This window comes from Pinus tabuliformis, chromosome X (assembly GCF_031772625.1).
Source record: "Pinus tabuliformis cultivar Carrire ecotype Pingquan chromosome X, CPIR1, whole genome shotgun sequence".
NCBI lineage: Eukaryota > Viridiplantae > Streptophyta > Pinopsida > Pinales > Pinaceae > Pinus > Pinus tabuliformis.
In genome coordinates this window covers 1,212,654,197-1,212,679,064 of record NC_142308.1, presented here as the reverse complement: position 1 = coordinate 1,212,679,064, position 24,868 = coordinate 1,212,654,197, and positions in this window count along the sequence as shown.

The window sequence follows — 24,868 nt, the reverse complement described above, 5'->3', positions numbered from 1 at the left end:
CAAACAATACTCCTACAAGCGAAAACACAAAAAGCTACAAGAATGTAGCACAAGGCATGGGAAGCAGGCTTACCCGAAAAAAGTTGAGCTGAATGTGCCAATTACTCCTAGATGTGATGTGGGATGTCAGAATGTGGTGAATGAGCCCTGTAGCATCATGTTGATGAGTTTTGATAACATCGAGGTCGTGACGTTCATGACATGAATCTAGGGGAAGCAACACTTGGTGGGAGGTTTTGGAATTCCTCCTTGCATGTAACCCCCAACTGCTAAACATAGATCCCTGAAACAAGGGATGTCTTTACATGCTTCCTTGGGAGAAGCAGCCCTTGCATGCAAGTTTGTTTTGCTCAGTCTTGGAGGGAACTTGTCAACTCAGCTGCACATGCAAGAGATTGCTCAACTGCTGGAGAAAAATGCGCATTTCTAGCTAGGAGCCGGGCTAGCTGCCCAGAAGATTTGCGCAATTTTTTGGCAGAGCATCTAATTGTTGCACAGATTTGTGAAAATCTTAGGCTAAACAGCCTGTTGTTGGGAGAATTTGCGCAAATCTTTCTAGGAGGGTTAGATGGCAAAATTGCGCAATCCTAGAGCCTAATAGGCTGTTAGAGAGGATTACGCAATTCCTATAAGGAAGGCTAGTTTCCCTCCATAAATGCACAATTTTCAAGGGGGAAGCTGCTCAACCTGTAGTTGGACCAAGTTTGGGTGAGCAACCTATGAAGGGAATGGATCAACTATGATTGACAGGCTTCCTTTGTGCGAGGAAAACACTAGAAGCTTGAGTACTTGATGAATCAAGACAAAGTGTTGTGTAAGGTTGGTAGGGAGGCTCCAAAACAGGCTAAGGAAAAATTTTGGAGGGTGATTGTAGCTGCTACAAAATTCACCAAGGGTGAAAATGACCCTTGTCACTATTCAACTTCCCTCATGACTGTTTCACTTACATGACTCTTCAACTTTACATGACTCTTCAGCTTTGCATATGGGTCTCTTAGACTTCCATGTTACATTACATTGATTACAATAGTATGGCCCACAATAGTGATGTGCCCAAGATGACTCATGACACGACTTGACACGACAGTCCTGGTATGCTCATGTTGTTGGTGGTGTCCATGTCGAGCTGTAGTGTTGCTGGGTGATGGATATGCTCTTAGTGTATCATAGCTTCATCTCTGCATGGCAAGGTATGTGAAGTCTTCGATGGTCTTGGTGTTCACTTGATGCTTGCACGTGCATGTTCCTCCTTCACTTGTACTTTGGCATGCTTCACATGTTCATCCATTCGCGAAAAAATCTCCTCACATGCATTGTTCGTTCATTAAAAAATCTCCTCGCATGCATCGTCCATTCACAAAAAAATCTCCTTGCATGCATCATTTGTTTGCAAAAGAATGTCCTCGCATGCATTGTTCGTTCATTCGTTCGTGACAAATCTCCTTGCATGTGCTCTTCTTGATCATCTTGTTCGTCGTCGTGTCATATCTCATTCACGTACCTGTATCTACAATCACTCATGATGAGACGACATTAAACCCATAAATCTCCTAGTCTACCATGATGCATTGTTGTTCACTTTTGGATGCATGTGACCGAGAGAGGACAAGGCTATGAAACTGCGCAAGGCAGATTTCAAGTTGGGATGCAGGCTCCAAGCATTACCAGTGAAAATTTCCCAAATGTCACTCGGAGACTGAGATGAACAATCTGGATCGGCAGCGACTATCCGCGGATCTGGCTCGACTGGAGGATAGATATGTTCAATATTTTGGAGGGAAGCAGTGTAGGAAGCAGAGGGGCTTGGTAGCAAAAACTGCGCAATTCCTCTTGGGAGCGAGCAACGGGGTGTAGGAGGCTTGCTGAGAAAAAATGTGCATTTTTTTTGGGTGTAGGCAGTGAGCTGCGGGAATGTTGCTGGAAAACACTTTGCAATTTCTAGGAGGCTAGACTGCTGAACAACCCATCGTAATTTCTGAGCTAAGTGGGTTGCTGGGCAACTAGGGTGACTACTCATGAAAACTGCAAAGTTTTTTGGATGAGAAGCAGACCGGCTATCTGGGTGACTAGCTGGAAAAACTGCACAATGTTTTGAGGGAGACAGGGATGGACAATGGGTGTTTGTCCATCATGTCTACGCAATTTCTTCAGTGAGTGGAGCAGGCAAGCTCTGTAGCTTTGTGCACTTTTTGGGGGGAGTGAGTCTCGGGGTCGCTACCCGTTCAAACTCTCTGGTTGACGAGCTGGAGGGTTGGTTGATTCGCTTGTGGGAAACACAGATTGAGATGACTTGCTGAGAAACTTATGCGCTATTCTGGGTGATAGTCGATTTGGTCGATTCCAAGATTGGGCAGTGCAGGCTACCTGGGAGATAGCCTTAAACTCTGTGCAATTCTAGGCAATAGTACATGTCGATTGAGGGTTGAAACTGTGTAATGAAACTCAGCGATGGTTCGACTGTTGGAGGGTGATATGGTTATAAAACATTTAGCAAAATGACTATGTGTGTGAGTGAGCGAACTTGTGCATATGCGACCTTATGAATACACACTCAACATGAATCGATGACAAGACACCTCAAACCATCAAGAAAACATACTCAGTGTGATTGACCGACGGTGTGAGTGATAGATCGTTGAACGATGACGACGACGCTTGAGTGACAATGCATACAACATTGTGTACAGTTGTGATAGATGTGTACATAGCGAACACAACTCAAACACAACCTTCAACATCACTAGAGTGAGGACGCAAGCATGACACTGCAATCAACATGCGGAAGATGATACTTGCATGTAGAAAAAACACATGAGATGAATTTTTGTGTTTGCACACATGCATGTTACTGAGGATAGGATGATATGAAAATGAAAAGAAGTCCTGCAAACTCAACTAAGAGGTGTACTTCAGAAGATGTTCTTTACTTACCATAATTACCCTCAAGATGATCATGCCTTCTGTGGAGTTTGCATGTGGTCCTTATCTTTTCCATTACTTGGTTCCTTAATCCTTCTCCTCAACTCCTTGGAAGCAATTTCAATAATGTCACCTTTTCCTATGGTCTCTAAGAGGTATATCTACGCAATTTCAGTGGACAGTGACTGCTGCTGGAGTGAGGCCCTGGGAGGCCCTTTTGCATAGTTTCTGTATACAAGACATATAAGACAACTTGGACAACACTATGTAGTTTGAGGTTCAGGTCACTGCTACAGAATAGGGGTCCCAGGAGGACACCTCTATGCAATTTATAAGTTTAGTGCAACTTGAATGCTCTGCGCATTCCTGGAGAGCAGCGTTGGATGGGCCTCTATGGGCTGCGAGGTTTCAGCAATAAAGGGAGGTTGGTGTCTCTACACATTACGAGGTTTCAGTAGGCAAGGGAGGAAGCGTGATCATTGCAGAAGCAAAGTGCACAGTTCTAGGAAGCTAGATGAGGCTAGGTTTCTTGGGAAAATGGCTAAGTGTGATACTAGTGAAACGTATGAAAAATTTGATAGGACTTGACTGTGATCACACACAGACACTTAGTGACACAACATAGACCATCCAGAATACATGATACATACTTTTCTTGATGGAACAACCATCATGACGTGAGTGCATGAGGTGAGTTTGAAACATGTCTATGTGATGACAACCACTCATACGCATACAATTCCCTTGAATCAGGACACCATTCCCTTTACATGACAAACAACAACCTCTATGCCCAAAAATGACACATGTTGCATAAGATGAGAACGTAGACAACTCTTAGGATCAAGGAGGGGAGCTTGAAATCATCAACTTACCAATACGTGACCAAGGATGATCGATCGTAGGATCTAAGGTAGGCTCCAAAATTTGCATGCGAGCCAAAATTTTGGAGGGTGATTGCATCCGCTACAACACTTGGCAACACACTGGTAGAACTCCAGCTCTTTGTATGGACCTTGTTTCATGAAAAGTGATTCTAACCCTTCCAGAAGTATTGTTCGATTATTTGATCATCGTGATTTCCTCACTAGCTTGGTTGAAATATGTAGCACTTGTCATGCTCATAATCGGTCAGCACACATTCCAAGCCAATTCAACTCAGTTGTTTCGATTGGGGATGATGGGTATATTGGTGCACAAGTAATATGACGGTGAGAGTTTAAGTTTCATCTCTTGTGTTGCTCCACTATCAGTAGGCCTAAACAGTACCCTGACGAAGTCACGCAAGAACACAAGAAATGCTCTGCTGCCAGCAAGCTTGGTTAGTACCCTGATGGAGTTACTTGCATCACCTCTCTACATGGGAAGCCTTTCTCTTCTTCCGTCTTATTAATTTTTTCAAAATTTTTCACATTTTCATTTTTTCAAGAACTGTGCAAAGCACTTATTTATTTCAGAGGCAGAAGAGGTATCTCGACTTATTGAGAGAAGAGGAGGTTTTTCCTTCAGAAAAGTATTTTTTCTATACCTCTGACATAATTGTTAAGGTTTTCCCCTCACCTTACTCTACTTGACCGGATGGACAAGGGTTAACCCAAAAACAACCGACTAGAGTAGGTGATACTAGTTAGCGTGCAAGCGTTTTGTTTTCGCCAAGACTCACTCTGATGAGAATGTATTTTTCATCAAGGCATCATCGATTGAAGACAACAAGTTTTTCATAAAGAGAGAGGACAACAAATAACCAAATGTTGATATCTATACAAATTCTCTTAGATTCGCGCGAATTGTGTCGAGAACCAAACACGGTTTCATGAGAGGCTAACCTACAAGCACAAGCAAGCAAGGAAAGTAAAAAGAAAAAGAAGAAGTAAAGAGAGAGAGAAACAAGTCAGAAAAGAAAGAAAGCAACCAAACCAAACCAAGTAAGAAAGCAAGAAAACATGCAAAGCAGAAGGAAAATCAAAGCAAATCAAAGATGAAAACACTATTCCTACTCCTACGCTAAACAATGTATGGGACTACTTACGTGAAGTGATATTTCCAATGTAGCAACCGACGCATTGGTTGGCCCATGTTGGTTAAGGAATGGCTCGCGAGAAGAACATTCAAGTGAACTAGAAAACACAAAAGATATAACAGTGAACACCAACATGCTCTAAGTTCTAAAACATCCACAGAAAAGAAAAGAGTGAATGCACAAGATAGACATTCTGCAGACTTAACATGGTGTTGTGACATAGTGCATGCAGATGATAAACATGCATAGTCTTTTTACTGTGACATACGAGCGAACATGAGAAAGACCAATAGCTTGTGCTTTGCAAGCGTGTTCGTTGTGTAAGATTACTCCAAAGCTTGAGATCATGTGATTCGAGTGGAGGAAGTGAAATTTGGGTGTTTGGTTGATCTTCAATGCGAAGTAGAGAGTGATGAGGAGCCTTGGGTGTTTCAAAAATTTTCTAATCGGAAGTGGAACTAACCTCAGGACAACGAGGGCCTGACATAACCATCAACCCAGGCTAAAGTGCCTCAACAGCCTACAGGTTTTCCACTTCGTCAATAGATAGATCATCAGATACTAGTGGCTTAGAAAGATTAATAGTGAGTGAATCAACATCATGATCAAATGAAGAAGTACAGAGATCACGATAGCCACGATTAGAAAATTTGGGATGTTCGTCGACATCCTCATGATTAGATGAATCGTGTAGAGGGGTAGATAAGAAGAAATGATTTTCACCCTCTATGTTTTCAGAAATGATAGATGACAAATGGGACAATTTTCAGAGGAAGATGTGTCCTCTCCACAATGTAATGACAGACTGGCATCTGGTGTGCCCTGTGAATGATCAAAAGTAGAAACATCTGGAAATGAGTTTTCACAGGGGAAATAAATAGTGGAAGAATAAAAAAGGATGTCAAGATAGAGTGGATGAGGAGCGGATAGAATGGAGTCATCCTTCACCGCGGATTCTTCTTTAGGTTCCCGCACACACTCATCATGAATGATAGCATAGGTTGGCTGCACAACACCAACTTCGTCAACAACTTGATCCTCGTTCACAACACGTGTGGAGTCCAAAACGAAAGACAGTACAATCTGGAGGATCAATGGAACACAGGGACAGAGGTTAAGGGAACGAATCCATGTCACAAACATCAGGCTTACAAGCCAAATCTGTGTAGATATCAATAGTAGGTGGCATAGGAGGATGTGATAGTTCAATATATGTACGTGGACCTTCTCCCACCTCGCACTGCGGAGCTAGAGCTATTTGATGAGAAGAGGACAGACAGTCGCTTGTGACAGTGATCTCATCCGTCTTAGATTTGGCAGCTCTAACATTGAGTTGTTCTGGGAGGGGTTTGAATGATTCCAAGAATTGTGGATTTTTGGATATGTAAAGAAGATACTCAAATCTTCCATCGAGAAATTCCCAATTAATTTCATCTTCGGGAAATCGGTATGCAACATTACAAAAGCGTGTGTGAAACTGTTCAATGGATTCATCAAGTGCTTTCCATAGTTTTATAATTTCTTTATGGAGTGATTTATGGTCAAAATGATTTAAATCACGGTTTGTCTCTGTGACCAAATGAGGGAGAGAGTGAATGGATTTTTCGGCAGCATGGTACACCAATGCATTGGGTTCCCTCGAAGCATGTATGCAAACAATGCGCAAGTAATGTAATCTTCAAATATTTCATGTCTTTCACAGGAGCCTACAATGCCAAACACATCTCTAACTAAGGCTACTCTGCCTCCACCATCGTATGTTTTATGTGACAAGTTATTCCAGATTTCTTCCGAGATTTCAAATTCATTTCCATAAGACATACATTCTAGAAGATAAATTTGGTGTTTATTCATGATAAGTATGCAAAGATTCAAAACATATTGTGAGGACTCAGCTTGTCATCTGGCCCTTCTTCTAGCACCATAAATTTTGATGGTGTTGGACCTGCCAACATTCAGGGGATCTCCCCAGTATGAAGTCTCAACTAGACCTCACACCGTTTGGTGTAGGAGTCCCATCCGATATGATGGCTTAGTTGCCATTATCTTAAAGATATGCCTTAGTTCTTACTTGTTAGCAGATGAGAGTGGTCTTCTTTGTCTTTGAACGACGAGGTTCGGGTGCTTGGTGAGTGCTTAGTGTCGTTTGTGTCAAATTTCTTTCGCTGCAGAGGGAGAGGGTGGAAGTGAGTCTCCGGTTGAAATCGAATAGTACCAACACTACTAGAGACACATAGCACAACACGACATGCGCAACTTCCGGTGGAGTAGTCCACACGGATGTGACAATCACAACCATAAGGTGAACAGATGGCATGTACAACACCCATCAGAATATTCCACATGAGTGTGACGGGTGTTATAGCAAGTTTACAAGAATGAATCTGTTGAATGTCCGACAGGATAGCCCACACGGGCAAGACAACATTAACAACTGATACAACACATTTCGAATAGCATATGTACTAAAACAACCACAATAGTTAAACTGTCTTAATACGGGTTAAAGCAACATGCATTACAAGTATCCAAAGAATAGTCTTACAAATGAATACAATACATGTGTGAAAATGTGTTGGCATGTTAACAGGCTTCTGAATTAAGAGAAAGGTCCAAGTCACATCGGTACACCATCACATCACTAACCCCGATAGCGGGGTGTTGGAGCCACTTCTCGCTCCTCAAAGAAAATATTACAGACTCTCAAAGCTATGCGGGAGGAGCCAAGGTGAAAAGTCATTTGCATGTATAAATGAGGGGTATTTATAACCAAGGGTGAAACTGATACTTGGGACTATTCAACTTCCCTCATGACTATTTGACTTACATGGCTCTTCAACTTTACATGTAAGTCTCTTAGACTTCCACGTTAGATTACATTGATTACAAAAATATGGCCAATAGTAGTGATGTGGCCTATTGATCTAGATTGTCATTAATGGCAATATGAAGCCGAGGAGCTAACAGAGCAGAGCTATCAAAGCAGAGAAGAGAATCAAGTGTAAGAGCAGAAGATTGAGGAGGAGCCACATCGGAGGAGTCATATCAAGAGTAGCGCGTGTAATGTATGCCCAAGAAGAACCGAGAGGAAGAATTCATCAAAAGGAACAAAGAGGAACACACATTAGGAGGAAAAGCTAGCGGAAGAGGAACACACATTAGGAGGAGCATCGCATGTAATATATGCCAAAGAAGTTAAAAGAGGAGCCAAAAGAAAGGAGGAGGAGCCAAAAGAGCGAAGGATTATATAATATCGACAGAAATCAAGAAGACGGATGAAGAGTGAATGCATGTGATTATATTCCAAAAGGCGGGTTTGTAATAGTGGCAGTGGTTTTCAGGCGGACGCTAGGCGGTAAGTGGTATTTAGAGGAGAGCGCCCAATTCCATTCAATGGGTGACATGTAGCACTTGGGTGGAGAGAGAAAACCACTTTTTCGGATGGTTATTTCCCTTGCAAATTGCTCACCCAAAATTCATGCAGGCCGTTGGATCCAATGCGAGTTGATTGACGGCGAAGGATCAACAGACGATTTTAGGTTGATCGGGTTAAGTGTTGACCGTCGGATCGTGAGCAGATCAATGGTGGAGGATCACTAAGGAATACCACTTAATATCATATCATAAGTTATAAAGGGATGGCACATTAAATATGAGATTGCGATATATATATATATATATATATATGTGATAATATATGGACCTGAACGGGTTATATCAAAGAGTAGAAGAGTATATAATATATAGTTGCAATATATGTATGCGGACCCGCTGCAACATTATAATATGACCTATTGAAATATCGCATCCGTTGAATCGCAATGTTCAAAAGAATTGACAATGTCGGACTGCCGATTGCGATATGTATACAGACCTAACTGGACCATTGCAATATGGTTTAATTGTTGAAAATGCAACAAGATGATGGAGCTTAGTGAAAAGGAGTTGCCTTCACTAAGTGGGCCCACAGGGTATTTTTAGCGCAAAGTCTATTTTTAGACTATGTCTATTTTTAGACATATGGATCATGGTCTATGAGTTGCAGGATGCTGTTTATGGATGATTGGTCATGTTGGGAAAAATAGATGGGCTTCTATTTTTGGTTCACAGTGGAGTGATCAGAGTCTATTTTTAGACTGCCAGGCTAAAAATAGAAACAGTCAAATATTATTAGCCCTTAGTAATATTTGGACTCTAAACATTATCTTATTCTCTTGGAGCACTTCAGTTCAAGCTACGGATGTGGCACATGCAGCTGACAGAAGGAATCACATGGTTTCTTATGTGTTAGTTGAGCTATTGCATGGAGGACTTCAGTTAGAACTCATGCATGTGAGTTTTGTGGAGTTGGATGTGGAGTTGATGGAGTTGTGTTCAGTTTGACTTAGTTGAACTAGTTGTATTTAGTCTAACTAAAGAATACACTAGTGATGAGTTGTGTGAATTGATTGTTAATTAATTCACTAATTATTAACTCATAAGAAACTAAAGAATACATCAGTTAACTCAGTGCATGGAAAGTTCAACAGAAACAGGTGTTAGAGGTAAGTGAAAGGGTGAGTTGTGACTATCAGTTGTGCATGAGATTTTGCACATGCATGGATTGAGTAATGCCAATGAGGATTGCGCAGTGTGGGCCAATAACAAGGCAATTGTAGCTTGCGCTCACGTGATTCTCTTGCAGATTGCGCAATGGAGGCAAGAAAAGTAGCGGAGGAGATTTGAACCTGTGACTTGTTCGGATCTGAGCTAGTTTTGTGTGTAACAGGTGGAGATAGTACTGAGTACTTGTGAGGAGTATTGTACTATGTATTATTACATGTTCTCAATCATTATAATATACAGATAGTTGTGGGTTTTCAGCTGTATGCTTTCCCCGGGTTACATATTGTGTTAATGTGCGCATGCAATTGATGTTTCATTATTTTTAATGTTGCTAAATTGATGATCAACATAGAGGAGGTTATGTATTATGCATGTATTCCGAAATAGTGTATAATTGGGATAACCTCTATGAATAAGTGTCATATTATTCAAAAATTTTACATTAATATATTATTGTATCCGTTGCATATCACAAGCCTCTTGTAAAGCCTTGCCACATTGAAAGTGTTGATTGTGATATATATATATATATATATATATGGACCCGAAGGAGTTATTAAAATCAGTTTATAATAATATCACGTCCGGGTATCGGGGAATTGGCTATATTATGTGCAAACCTGTCGATTGCGATAAATTTGTGGAGTTAATATAATATCCCATTCAGAAGGGGAATCAACCATTGGCTATGTTTTGGGCACAACTTATAAAAGACATCCAAAACTTGTGATTGTGATAAAAGGATGACATGGCATGTGGGACCTCTATATGGCTATAGTCTCTTTTATATGGTTTCTGTGAATAATCAAGTCTATGGATGAAAAACTCTTCAATATGTTTTTTAATATGCAAGTTAGCCTCTTTCCAATAAACGTGTCTTTCTGGTCATTGGTGAAACCCATATGTGATTATGAAAAGAAGACGAAAGGATGAGCGAGTGTAGATTGGGAAGCTGAAGACCAAGCGGTTAAGAGGGGATGCGAAAGGTCGAGTGAGCATTGAAGAAGCAAAGCTCAAGAGAGAAAGGAGGAAGCCAAAAGGTCAGGTGTATCAGGCTTCTATAACAGTGAACAAGGAAGGTTCAAAAGTTGCTCAGAAACTGTAAGAAGAAAAGGGAGCTAAAGTTCTGGCAGAAGTGGAAGGAATAGGAGGACATAAGTAAGTCATAGGTCCAGCAGGGTTGGGAGCAGAGAATTACAACCAAACAGATCCAGATAGTTACAGTTGAGGGTTGGAGCCCTTAAGGTTTGTGCCTCAGAACTGAAAGGATTGGTGTCCTGGGAGTTGGTTCTCCTAAATTCAAGGTTGGTGCCTTGACACGACAGAGTTGGTGCTCTGGAGGTTGAAGCCTCACAAAGAGTCCAAGTTGGTGCTTGGAAACTAATTGAAACATATATATATATATATGAATACCATATATATATATATATATATATATATATATATATATATATATATATATATATATATATATTGTACTTGATTTATTGCAAAGATCATATTAATAAAAGCATCTATTCCTGTTATCTATTTCTGTGTTCCAAATATAAATGTTTTTAACTGGTAAAAATAATAATTGAAAATAAATACTGATTCACCCCCCCTCTCAGTATTTCCAACAATTGGTATCAGAGCGGGATTCTTCCTATCAACCTAACATCTTGAAGAAGGATTCTTAGTCATGATGAGAAATTAAGAAGTGGTAGGAAGACCTCCTCTGTTCGATGGCACAAATTTTGGTTTCTGGAAAAATAGAATGTCCTACTACTTAATGTCCCTTGGACCTGAAGTCTGGCATTTGGTCTTAAATGAGTACATAGCTCCTTCCACTCTTCCAACAGATCAAGACGAGAGGAAAGTCTACGTTGCAAATGCAAAAGCCTTAAACCCCATCACTAGTGGAATCACTGATTTTGAATTTACAAAAGTCATGAATTCTAACTCTGCCAAAGAAGTATGGGATAAGCTAATTGTCTTATACGACGGGGACTCCAAAGTCAAGAAGGCAAAGCTTCAAACTCATAGAAGGAAATTTGAAAGTCTGAAAATGGATGATGAAGAAGATATTGCATCATACTTTCTTCGAGTAGCTGAAGTGGTCAACTCTCTTAAAGGATTGGAAGAAAACATTGAAGAAAACACCATTGTTCAAAAGGTCTTAAGATCTCTCCCAAACATATTTGACTCCAAAGTAAGTGCCATAGAAGAAATGAAGGATCTAGATACTCTCAAGATGGATGAACTCCATGGAATCCTCATTGCCTATGAGATGAGAAAAGGTCACCCAAGTTCCAAAGATGCAGCATTCAAGGCCTCAAAATCAAAAAAGGGGAAAGAAAGGAATGTCAGTAGTGATGATTCCAATGTTGAATCCGAATTGGTACAATTTGTATGAAGGCTGAAGAAAGGATCTAAGCTAAAAGGTAAATACACTCTTATTTGTTTCAAGTGTGGAAAAATAGGTTATTATGCTGCAAAATGTCCTCATAAGCATGATAGTAATGATGAAGAAAATTATAAAATGATGGTATACAAAAAGAAAGGGTTCAATAAGAAGAATTTCCTCTCTAAGAAAGATGAGTCTGATGAAGATGAATCTGTCGTCATCAAAAAGAAATCAACTAACCAGTTCCCTCACCGAAAAGGGGGTAATGAAGAATCATATGAAGAAAATGACCATTCTGGAAGCCAAGAAGTATCATTCATGGCATTCATAAATGATGATGACTCGGGGCTAGATGGAAATGTAGATGAATTGTTAATAAGTGCCATTGAAGAAAATGAGAAATTACGGAATAAAATCATCTCTCTCAAGGTAGAAAACGAGGAAACAAAAAGAAGGGAAGATCTCTTGAAAAATAAGCTAAAAGGAAAAGAAGAAGCTTGCGAAGAATGTGAAGCCGAAATAGTGTCTCTGAGGAAGGAATTGGGAGAAAGTTAAAAAGGGTTAGAAAAGCTCTCAAATACTTGACACTATCCTAAATAATCAAAAACCTCAACATGACAAATCTGGAATAGGTTTTAAAGGAGAATCATCAAGTACTAAGAATAATGTGAAAAGCTATGCCGACGTACTTTCCATTAACCCAAAAGAAGAAAGATTATTTCATCAAAGGCTCATCCCCGATCCAAAGAATGAAGAGAGAGTAAATCCAAGGAAGAATGTTGATTCGAATCATGGATGTTACAACAGATACAAAACAATATTTCAAAGGCCCATCTCAAATGCAAAGAATGAAGTGGGAGGAACTCCAAGGAAGAATGCTGATTCAAATCATGGCTATTACAATAGGTAAAAAAACTATCATTTTTGGGCATTGTTTCCATTGTAAAAAATTTTGTCATCAAGCTAGACATTGCATGGCTCATAAGAATAACACACCAAAATTGAAGAATCAAATAAACAAACCATATGGCCCCAAAGGGCAAGGACAAATCAAGACCTACAATTCTTTTGATCCCTTGGCCAAATTTGATCTGATTTGCTCATTATGTAATAATAATGGACACAATGAACAAAATTTCCCACTCAAAAGAGGAAAAGCAAGAAGTGAGAATCCCAACACGGATAAATGTGGCCTAGCTCTATGTGCTTAAAATAATGAAAATCATTGGTTCGTGGATAGTGGGTGCTCCAAACACATGATAGGGGACAAAGGAAATTTTGTCTCATTGAACAAAAAGGAAGGAAATGTATCCTTTGGAAGTTGATTTGCCAAAATTGCTGGAAAAGGAACTGTTACTCTTATTAATGGAAAAGGAAAAGCTCAAAATGCTTTGCTAGTAAACGGGTTCAAACACAACCTCCTGAGTGTTAGCCAAATCTATGATTAAGGACATAATGTTGTAAGGAAATCTTCCTTAGGGGAACTTGTGGTGAAAGGGGTTAGAACACCAGACAACATCTATATTTTGAACAAGATTCAAGAAGATAAATGCTACTTAAGTCAAACAGATGAGAGTTGGTTGTGTCACAAGCGACTTGGACATACAAGCTTCGATAACTTGATCAATATCAGCAAGATTAAAGCAGTACGAGACATTCCAAAGTTGAAAAATAAATCAAGGAGTATGTGGCCCATGTCAACATGGAAAGAAAACTAGAACAAGTCACAAGACGAAGGAGTTCTCTACATCAAAGCCTTTGGAGATCATTCATGCTGATTTATGTGGACCAACTAGAACTCCGACGCTCCAAGGAGAAAGGTACTTTGCTTTATTAATGACTATACTAGAATGATGTGGGTATATTTTATAAAATATAAATCCGAAGAATTTGAGTGTTTTAAAAATCTTAAAACTCTTGTGTAAAATGAAAAGGACTCTAAGATTAAGTGTCTCAGAACAGATAGAGGGGGAGAATTCACATCAAAATAATTTGATGAATTCTGTAAAATACATGGAATTAAAAGAGAACTCTCTGCTGCCAGAACACCAAAGAAAAATGGGGTAGTTGAAAGAAGAAACCAAACAATTCAAGAAATGGCAAGAACAATTTTAATAGCAGCTAACTTGCAAACAAAATTCTGGAAAGAAGTAGTTGGGAAAACTGTCTATACATTGAATCGAACTCAATTGAGACCAAATAATGAGAAGACTCCTTATGAATTATCGAAAGGAAGACCTACGTCAATAAAATACTTCAAGATTTTTGGAAGCAAGTGCTTCATAAAAATCAATGATGACTCACTAGGAAAATTTGATTCACGGGTTGACGAAGGGATCTTTCTTGGATATTCTATAAGAAGAAAAGCTTACAAGTGCTACAATAACCGATTGCGGAAGATAGTGGAAAGCATTGATGTAAAAATTGATGAAGACCTTCCCGAAAAAGAAATTGAAGAACATGAAGTTGATCCTCTCATTGAAGAAGAAGAACCTGAAAAAGAAGAAAAAGACAAAGGAAAAACCCGGGAAAAAGAACCATCTCAAACCCCTTCAAAGATGAAATTTCTCCAAAAATATCACCCAAAAGAGCATATTATTGTCAACATGGATGAAGGGATGCAAACCCAAAGAAGGATGACTAGTACACCAAAGAATAATGATGTTTCTCTTCTATCCATGATAGAACTAGAAACATTTACTCAAGCAAGTAAGAATCCTCATTGGGTAAAAGCCATGGAAGAAGAAATGTCTCAAATTGAGAAGAATGAGACATGGGAGTTGGTACCTCGTCCAAAGGAGAAAAACATAATAGGAACCAAGTGGGTGTTTAAAAACAAAATGAATGAAAATGGACAAATCATCAAAAGCAAGGCCAAGCTTGTTTGTAAAGGCTATTCACAAATTGAAGAAATTGACTTTGAAGAAACATTTGCAACAGTAGCTCGAGTGGAAGCTATCAGGATGTTATTTGCATTTGCTTGCTCAAAAGGATTCAACATCTATCAAATGGACGTAAAATCAGCATTTCTGAATGGGGAACTCAAGGAAGAAGTCTACATGGAGAAACTAGAAGGGTTTAATCTAACCAAAGTAAAAGACTTTGTTTGTAAGTTGAAAAAGGAATTATATGGGTTGAAACAAGCTCCTAGAGCTTGGTGCGCAAGATTGGATCACTATCTACAAAAACAAGGCTTCAAGAAGGGGGTGGCAGGAAGTAATCTCTACATAAAGACAGAAGAGGATAAGTTACTAGTCACACTTGTTTATGTTGATGATTTAATTTTTGCTAGTAATAATGATGAGATGGGCCATGAGTTTTCTCAAAATATGCCAAAATAGTTTGAGATGTCAATGATAGGAGAGTTATCTCACTTCGTTAGACTACAAGTATCTCAAACCATGACAGGCATGTTTATATCTCAAGCCAAATATCTTAAAGACATGCTTAAAAGATATGGAATGGAAGACTGTGCACCCATGAGCACACCTATGACCACAAGTTGAAAATTGAGAACAAAATGATGACTCCCCTCCAATAGATGCAACTCATTACAGGTCAATAATTGGAGCCCTTCTGTACTTAACTGCTACGAGATCTGATATTATGCAGCAGTAGGAATGGTGAGAAGATTTCAATCAGCTCCTAAACAATCCCATTTGTTGGCTATAAAAAGAACTCTCAGATACCTGAAAGGAACTCTTGATTTCGATCTCTGGTACCCTAAGAGCTCAACTCTTACTTTGACTACATACATTGATGGTGATTGGGCGGGAAGTGTCAATGATCGAAAAATTACTAGTGGAAATGAATTCTTCCTGGGAGACTATTTAGTATCTTGGCTCAGCAAAGAACAGACATCCATATCACTAGCTACAGTTGAAGCCGAGTATATAGCTACCGTAGATTGTTTTACTAAAATACTATGGATGAAGGAAGCTCTAAAAGATGTCAACATAGGTACAAATCGACCAATTACCATCTATTGTGATAACACAAGTGCGATCAGCCTCAGCAAAAATCCAGTGATGCACTCAAAGACCAAACATATACCAATCAAGTATCATTTCCTTCATGAACGAGTAGCTGAACAAAACATCATCTTGGAATATATCAATACTAAGGAGAAGATAGCTGATATTTTCACAAAATCTCTTCCTCGAGAAGCATTTGAACATCTTCGTCAAAAGATGGGGGTTATCTCTTTAGAATCACTTAAGCTGATTCATAAAGATGTTGCGGGATAGGGGGAGCAGTTCAATAAAGGGGTCCTTGTGCACTCCTCTACCACTAATATCAAGGGGTGAGAGAAGAAAAATATTGCCATCAATGACAAAGGGGGAGATTGTTGATCTAAATTGTCATTAATGGCAATATGAAGCTGAGGAGCTATCAGAGTAGAGCTATCAAAGTAGAGAAGAGAAGTAATTGTAAGAGCGAAATATTGAGGAGGAGCTACATCAGAGGAGCCATATTGGGAGTATCATGTGTAATGTATGCCCAAGAAGAACCGAGAGGAAGAATTCATCAAAAGAAACAAAGAGGAACACGCATCAGGGGGAAAAGCCAGCGGAAGAAGAACATGCATCAGGAGGAGCATCGCATGCAATATATGCCAAAGAAGTTAATAGAGGAGCCAAAAGAGCGGAGGAGGAGCCAAAAGAGTGGAGGAGTATATAATATCTGCAGAAATCAAGAAGACGGATGAAGAGTGAATCCACATGGTTATATTCCAAAAGGCGGGTTTGTAATAGTGGCAGTGGTTTTCGGGCGGACGCTAGGCGGTAAGTGGTATTTAGAGGGGAGCGCCTGATTCCATTCAATGGGCAACACATAGCACTCAGGTGGAGAGAGAAAACCATTTTTTCAGGTGGTTATTTCCCTTGCAAATTTCTCACCTGAAATTCATGTAGGCCGTTGGATCCAACGTGGGTTGATCGACGGTGAAGGATCAACGGACGGTTTTGGGTTGATCGGGTTGAGTGTTGACCGTCGGATCGTCAGCAGATCAACGGTGGAGGATCGCTAAGGAATACCACTTAATATCATATCATAAGTTATAGAGGGATGGCACATTAAATATGCGATTGCGATCTATATATATATATATATATATATATATATATATATATATATATATATATATATATATATATATATATATATATATATGCGATAATACACAGACCTGAACAGGTTATAGCAAAGAGCAAAAGAGTATATAATATATAGGTGCAATATATGTATGCAGACTCACTGCAACATTATAATACAACCTATTGAAATATAGCATCTGTTGAATAACAATGTTCAAAAGAATTAACATCGTCAGACTGCCAATTGTGATATGTATACAGACCTGACTGGACCATTGCAATATGATTTATTATATTATCGCATCCATCACATATCGCAAGCCTCTTGTAAAGCCTTGCCACATTGAAAGCACCGATTGCGATATATATATATATATATATATATATATATATATATATATATATAGATATAGATATAGATATAGATATATATGGACCCGATGGAGTTATTAAAATCAGTTTATAATAATATCGTGTTTAGGTATCGGGGAATTGGCTATGTTATGTGCAAATCTACCGATTGTGATAAAGTTGTGAAGTTAATATAATATCACATCTAGAAGGGGAATCGGCCATCAGCTATGTTTTGGGCATGACTTATAAAAGACCTCCAGAACTTGCGATTGCAATAAAAGGATGACATGGCATGTGGGACCTCTATATGGCTATAGTCTCTCTTATATGGTTTCCGTGAATAATCAAGTCTATGGATGAAAAACTCTTCAATATGTTTTTTAATATGAAAGCTGGCCTCTTTCCAATAAACATGTCTTTCCATTCATTGGTGAAACCCATATGTGATTATGAAAAGAAGACGAAAGGACAAGCGAGCATAGATTAGGAAGCCGAAGACCAAGCGATCAAGAGGGGATGTGTAAGGTTGAGCAAATGTTGAAGAAGCTGAAGCTCAAGGGAAGTTAATATAATATCACATCTAGAAGGGGAATTAGCTATCAGCTATGTTTTGGGCACGACTTATAAAAGACCTCCAAAACTTGCGATTGCAATAAAAGGATGACGTGGCATGTGGGACCTCTATATGGCTATAGTCTCTCTTATATGGTTTCCGTGAATAATCAAGTCTATGGATGAAAAACTTTTCAATATGTTTTTTAATATGAAAGCTGGCCTCTTTCCAATAAACATGTCTTTCCAGTCATTGGTGAAACCCATATGTGATTATGAAAAGAAGACGAAAGGACAAGCGAGCATAGATTAGGAAGCCGAAGACCAAGCGATCAAGAGGGGATGTGTAAGGTTGAGCAAATGTTGAAGAAGCTGAAGCTCAAGTGAGAAATGAGGAATCCAAAAGGTGAGGCGTATCAGGCTTATATAACAATGAATAAGGAAGGTTCAAAAGTTGATGGCAAACTGTAAGAAAAAAAGGGAGCCGAAGTTCTGGTAGAAGTGGAAAGAATAGGATGACATAAGTAAGTCATAGGTCCAACAGGGTAGGGAGCAGAGAATTACAACCAAACAGATCCAGACAGTTACAGCAGAGGGTTGGAGCCCTTGAGGTTGGTGCTTGGAAATTGATTGAAACCATATTATATATATATATTGATATAATATATATATATATATATATATATATATATGTATATATATATATATATATATATATATGTATATATATATATATATATATATATATATATATATATATATATATATATATATATATATATATATATATATATATATATATATATATATATATATATATATATATATAGATGTATATATATATATATATATATATATATATATATATATATATATATATATATATATATATATAGTACTTGATTTATTGCAAAGATCGTACTAATAAAAGCATCTATTCCTGTTATCTATTTTTGTGTTCCAAATATAAATGTTTTTAACTGATAAAAATAATAATTGAAAAGAAATATTGATTCACCCCCCTTCTCAGTGTTTCCAACATGGCTGATATGACTCATGACACCACCCAACACGAAAATATTGGTATTTTCATGTTGTTGGTGGTGTCCATGTCGAGCTGCAATGCTGCTAAGTGATGGATATGCTCTTTGTGTATCATACATTCATCTGTCCATGGCAAGGTGTGCGAGGTCTTTGATGGTCTTTGTGTTCGCTTGATGTTTTCACGTGCATGTTCCTCCTTCGCTTGTACTTTGGCATGTTTCACATGTTCGTCCATTTGCGAAAAAATTTCATTGCATGCATTGTCCATTCACGAAAAAAAATCCCCTCGCATGCATCATCCGTTCGCAAAAAAATCTCCTCACATGCATTGTTCATTTTTCCGTTTGTGAAAAAATCCCCTTGCTTGTGCTCTCCTTGTTCATCCCATTCATCTTCGCATCATGTCTCATCCATGTACTTGTATCTACAATCAATCATGACGAGACGACTTCAAATCCATAAATATTTTAGTCTACCATGATGCATTGTCATTCGCTTTTGGATCAGGGAAAATTTTAAGGATGGAAATTTATCTTAAAGTTTAGAAACCTTGGCGAATATTTCTAGTCCCTAACATGCAAACTATAAACTATTTAGTTATATGTTTGTAAAAATATTCAAATTTCTAATTATTTTTTATAGTCTCTATAAAACTTTGGCAATTTTTAAGGTAGAATAATTTTATGATATAGAACTTGGGCGAATTATTTTAAGGAAAAATAGAAATTGGCAAATCTTTCCTTTGGAAAAAAACATAGAAAATAAGCGCACCTACGAATATTAGCCCCTAAAATTTTCCCTATTTTGGATGCAAGTGATTGAGAGAGAGGATAAGTCTATGAAACTGTGCAAGGTAGATTTCAAGCTGGGATGCGGGCCTTGAGAACCACTAGTGAAAATTGTGCAGAAGTCACTGGGAGACTGAGTTGGAAAATTCGAATCGGTAGCGACTGTCTACGAGATTTGGCTCGGCTGGAGGGCATATCTGTGCAATTTTTTGAAGGAAGTAGTGCAGACAGCATAGGGGCTAGGCAGAAAAAACTATGCAATTCCTCTATGGAGCTAGTAGCAAGGTGCAAGAGGCTTGCCGGGAAAAAATGTGCATTTTGTTCAGGGAGCTAGCAGCTAGTTGCAGGAGTGTTGTTAGAAAAAACTACACAATTGTTAGGAGGCTAGTTTGCTGAACATCCCATCATAGTTTCTAAGCTGAGCAGGATGCTAGGCAGCTTGGGTGACTGCTCATGAAAACTGCATAATTTTCCGAGTGAGCAGGAAACCCACTGTCTAGGTGACCAGATGGAAAAACTGCGCAATTTTTTGAGGGAGACAGGGACAGAAAGTGGGTGTCTTTTCAGCACGTCTGCGCAGGTTTTGTGCACTTTTTTGGGGGAGTGAGTCCCGGGGTCATTGCCCGGTCAAACTCTTCGGTTGACTAGCTAGAGGGTTGGTTGATTCGCTTGCGGGCAACACATATTGAGATGGCTTGTTGAGAAACTTCTACACTATTCTAGGTGATAGTCGATTCAATCGATTCTAGGATTGGGTAGTGCAGGCTACCAGGGAGAAAGCCTCAAGCTCTGCGCAATTCTGGGTAGTAGTACATGTCTACTGAGGGTTGAAACTACGTAATGCAGCTCAACAAGGGTCCGACTGTTGGAGGGTGATCTAGTTGTCAGAACTTTAGCAAAATGATTGTCTGTGTGAGCGAGTGAACTTGTGCATACACGACCTTTCGAATACATACTCAACATGACTTGATGACAAGACACCTCAAACCATCAAGACAACATACTCAGTGTGACTAACCGATGATGTGAGTGACAAGGGCGACAGTTGTGATAGATCGTTGAACGACCGCGACGACGCTTGCGCGACAATGCATACAACATTGTGTGTGAGTTCGATAGATGTGTACATGGAAAACAGAACTCAAAAATTACCTTCAACATCACGAGAACAAGGTCGCAAGAATTACATAGAAATCGACATGTGGAAGATGACAATTGATCGAATAAGTGAAAAAGAAGCAAGGCATGTAGAAGAAACAAATGAGATGAATTTTTGTGTTTGCGCACATGCATGTTACTAAGGACATGATGATATGACAATGACAAGCAGTCCTACAAACTCAACTAAGAGGTGTACTTCGAAAGATTTTCTTTACTTACCATACTTACCCTCAAGATGATCATGCATCAGGCAGAGTTTGTATGTGGTCCTAATCTTTTGCATTACTCGGTTTGCTGGTCCTTCTCCTCAACTCCTTGGAAGCAATTTTAGCATGTCACATTTTCCTGTAGTTACTGAAAGGTAGATCTGTACAATTTCAGTGGATAGTGACTGCTGCTAGAATGAGACCCTAGGAGGCTCGTCTACGCAGTTTCTGCATACAAGACAGACAAGAAAACTTGGGCAACACTGCGCAGTTTGAGTCTCAAGGCACTCCTTTGGGATAGGGGTCCCGGGAGGACACCTCTGCGCAATTGCGGAGTGCAGTGCAGCTAGACTTCTCTCTACATTTATGGAGAGAAGTGTTGGGTCGGGCCTCTACGGTCTACAAGGTTTGAGTAGGTACGGGAGGTTGGTGTCTTTCTGCATTGTTGGGTTTCAGTAGGAAATGGAGGAAGCATGATGGTTGCAAAAGAAAAGCGCACAATTCTAGGAAGATGGATGAGGCTAGGTTGCTTGGGAAAATGGCTAAGTGTGATATCAGTGAAACATATGCAAACATTGATAGGACTCGATTGCAATCACACACGGACACTTAGTGACACAACATAGACCATCCAGAATACATAAGACATACTCTTCTTGATGCAACAACCTTCGTGACAAGAGTGTGTGAGGTGAGTGTGAAACATTTCTATGTGATGACAATACAATTCCCTTGAAGCAAGATAACATTCCCTTTGCATGACAAACAACAACCCCAATGCCCAAAAATGACACATGCTGCATAAAGATGAGAACACAGACAACTCTTAGGATCAAGGAGGGTAGCTTGAAATCATCAACTTACCAATAAGTGACCAAGGATGATCGATCGTAGGATCCAAGGTAGGCTCCAAAATTTGCATGCGAGCCAAAATTTTGGCGGGTGGTTGTAGCTGCTACAACACTAGGAAGAAACACACACGAACAACAACAAGGGTATGTCCATCACTGAGAATAATAGTCCAGAGTGGATGTGGAAATCATGAAAACCACAGTTCGAAGGAAAACACGTACACCATCCAACGGAGTAGTCCACACGGGAGTGATGGTCATTAAAACCAAGAGAACACAAAGATAGTATGTCTAATGTCTAGTGGAGAAGTCCACACGGATGGGAAAATAGTGATAAACAATACAACACATATTCAACAATATGAGTATTAAAAGAACCGAAGTAGTTCAACTATCTTAGTAAAGGTTAAGCAAACATGCATTAGAAACGTTGAAAGAATAGTCTTACAATTGGATACAAAACGTGCATGAAAATATGCTGGCTTGAGATCGACTTCTGAATTAAGAAAAATATCCAAGAAACATATGTACACCATACATCACTAGACCTAATAGTGGGACATTGGAGCCACTCCTCCCTCCTCAAAGAACATATTACAGACTCTCAAGGCTCTGTAGGAGGAGCCAAGGTGAAAATGTCCTTTGCTCATACAATGAGAGGGTATATATAGCCAAGGGGGTATAACTAACCTTTGTGACTCTTCAACTTCCCTCGTGACCGTTTGACTTCCTATGACTTTTCAACTTTACATGACTCTTCGACTTCATATGTGGGTCTCTTGGAATTCCACCTTACCTTACATTGATTACAACAAATATGGCCCATAGTAGTGATGTGCCCGAGACAACTCATGACACAACTCGACATGGCATTGTTGACATGTATTGGCTGACTGTGGTGTCCGTGTCGAGTTTTTGTGTTGCTGAGTGATGGTATGCTCTCAGTGTAATATGTTTTCACCTCTGTATGGAAAAGTGCACGGGGTATTCGATGGTCTTGGTATTTCCTTAATGGTGCATGTGAATGTGTCGCTTTTGCTCACTTGCTGGACGTGCTTCATGTGTTTGCTCTACTGTGAGCAAGTCTTCTAGCATGCGCCTCTTTTCAATCCCATTTGTCTATGTACCATGTTTCATCGATGTACCTATTCCTGCAATCATTCATGACAAGTCAACATCAAATCTAAAAATCTCCTAGTCTATGATGATGCATTGTTTTCCGTTTAAATGCAGGTGACCAGGAGAGGGACAAGGCACTGAGATTGCGGAGAGCCCAACACAGGCTGGGATGCGAGGCTTCGAAGCACTTTCGAGAAAAACTATGAAGATGTGACTGGGAGAAAGATTTTCGCAATCTGAGATAGCAGTGACAGTTGCAGGGAAAAACCTAGTTGGGAGAAAGAATTACGTAATTTTCGAGAGGAAGGCCAAGCACAGTGTTGGGGAGATGTTGAGCTAATCTACGCAATTTTCTAGGGGAGCACTGGGTAGGTCATCCTACTGGGATTTCCACAATTTATTTGGGGAAGACAGTGCGAGCAACAAAAGGCATTGGCAGAAAAATATGCACAGTTTTCCAGAGGAGAACAAGATCAGGATGCGGGAGCTGTTGGTCAAAATTTTGCAATCCTTGGAGATAGTTTAGGCCCGCACAGTTCTGTGCAATTTTTGAGCTGGTTACAGAGTGGGAAATAAGGGCTAGGTAGGAAAGCTCTACACAATTCCTAAGCTGGTTGGAGAGTGGGGAAGAAAGGAAGTGTAGGAAAACTCTGCACAATTATTGAGTTGGCTGCTGATCAAGGAAGAAGGGTTGTTGGCAGGACAACTCTATGCAATTCCTGGGTTGGTTGCAGAGCAGGGAAGAAGGGTTGTTGGAGGACAACTCTATGCAATTTTGGAGATCAGTACAACCCTGGGTCACAACTCAATTCATTTCTCTAGTTGACCAGTGGGAGGCTTGATGGGAGGTCTTGCGAGAAGTGCAAACTGGATCGGCTTCTGTGAAAACTTCTGCACAGTTCTAGGAGTTAGACAGCTGGCTCATTTCCATAATTGTATATAGTAAGCTTCCTAGAGGACAGGCTCAAGCTATGAGTAGTTTTGGGTAGCAGTGCAAGGTTAGTGAGATTGGGTCCAGTTGACGGATGGTTGTCCGGTGGACAGATTTTAAGGAAAATTGACTAAATATGAAAGCAAGTGTACTCGTGCATACATGAAAATGTTATCACACACTTAGTATGACTCGACGATAAGAAATGTTAAATGAACAAGACAACATGTTCTCAGTGAGATTGACTCGAAGGTTGAGAGCGACAATTGCGACAATCGAAATATTTCTTCAAACAATCGTGACAACACTTGTGCTACAATGTTTACAACTTTGTGTGTGAGTGCGATCGATGTCAACAGAGTGAAAGCAACTCATACACAGAAAGACAAACCTTCAAAATTTCCAAAACAAACTCACAAGCATGACATAGTGATCAACATGCCAAAAGATGACCGATGATCCTTCAAGCAAAGACGGTGTGAAAACTCAACAAGAGCTCATGGGATGAGCCCGAGTGTTGGCTACCATCAAGGGGAAATCCAAGGAAGGCTCTGAAATTTCGATGCACACCAAATTTTTGGAGGGTATTGCAGCCGCTACAACAGGAACATAAATGTTTGTTAAGAAGTTGGAATAAATACCCAAAGTTACTGTCCTTGTGATAGCCTCAACCTTGAAATCCCTAGCCCTCTCTAAGAGAGGCTTGATCGAACAATTCATAGGAATCTAGTTGCGTCCAAAAGCAGTATAAGCCTGGGTTCAATAAAATTGGAAACCTCTATGCTAGAAAATATTAGAGACCTATTTCTACAGAAAGGAATTCTTCATTTTCTATT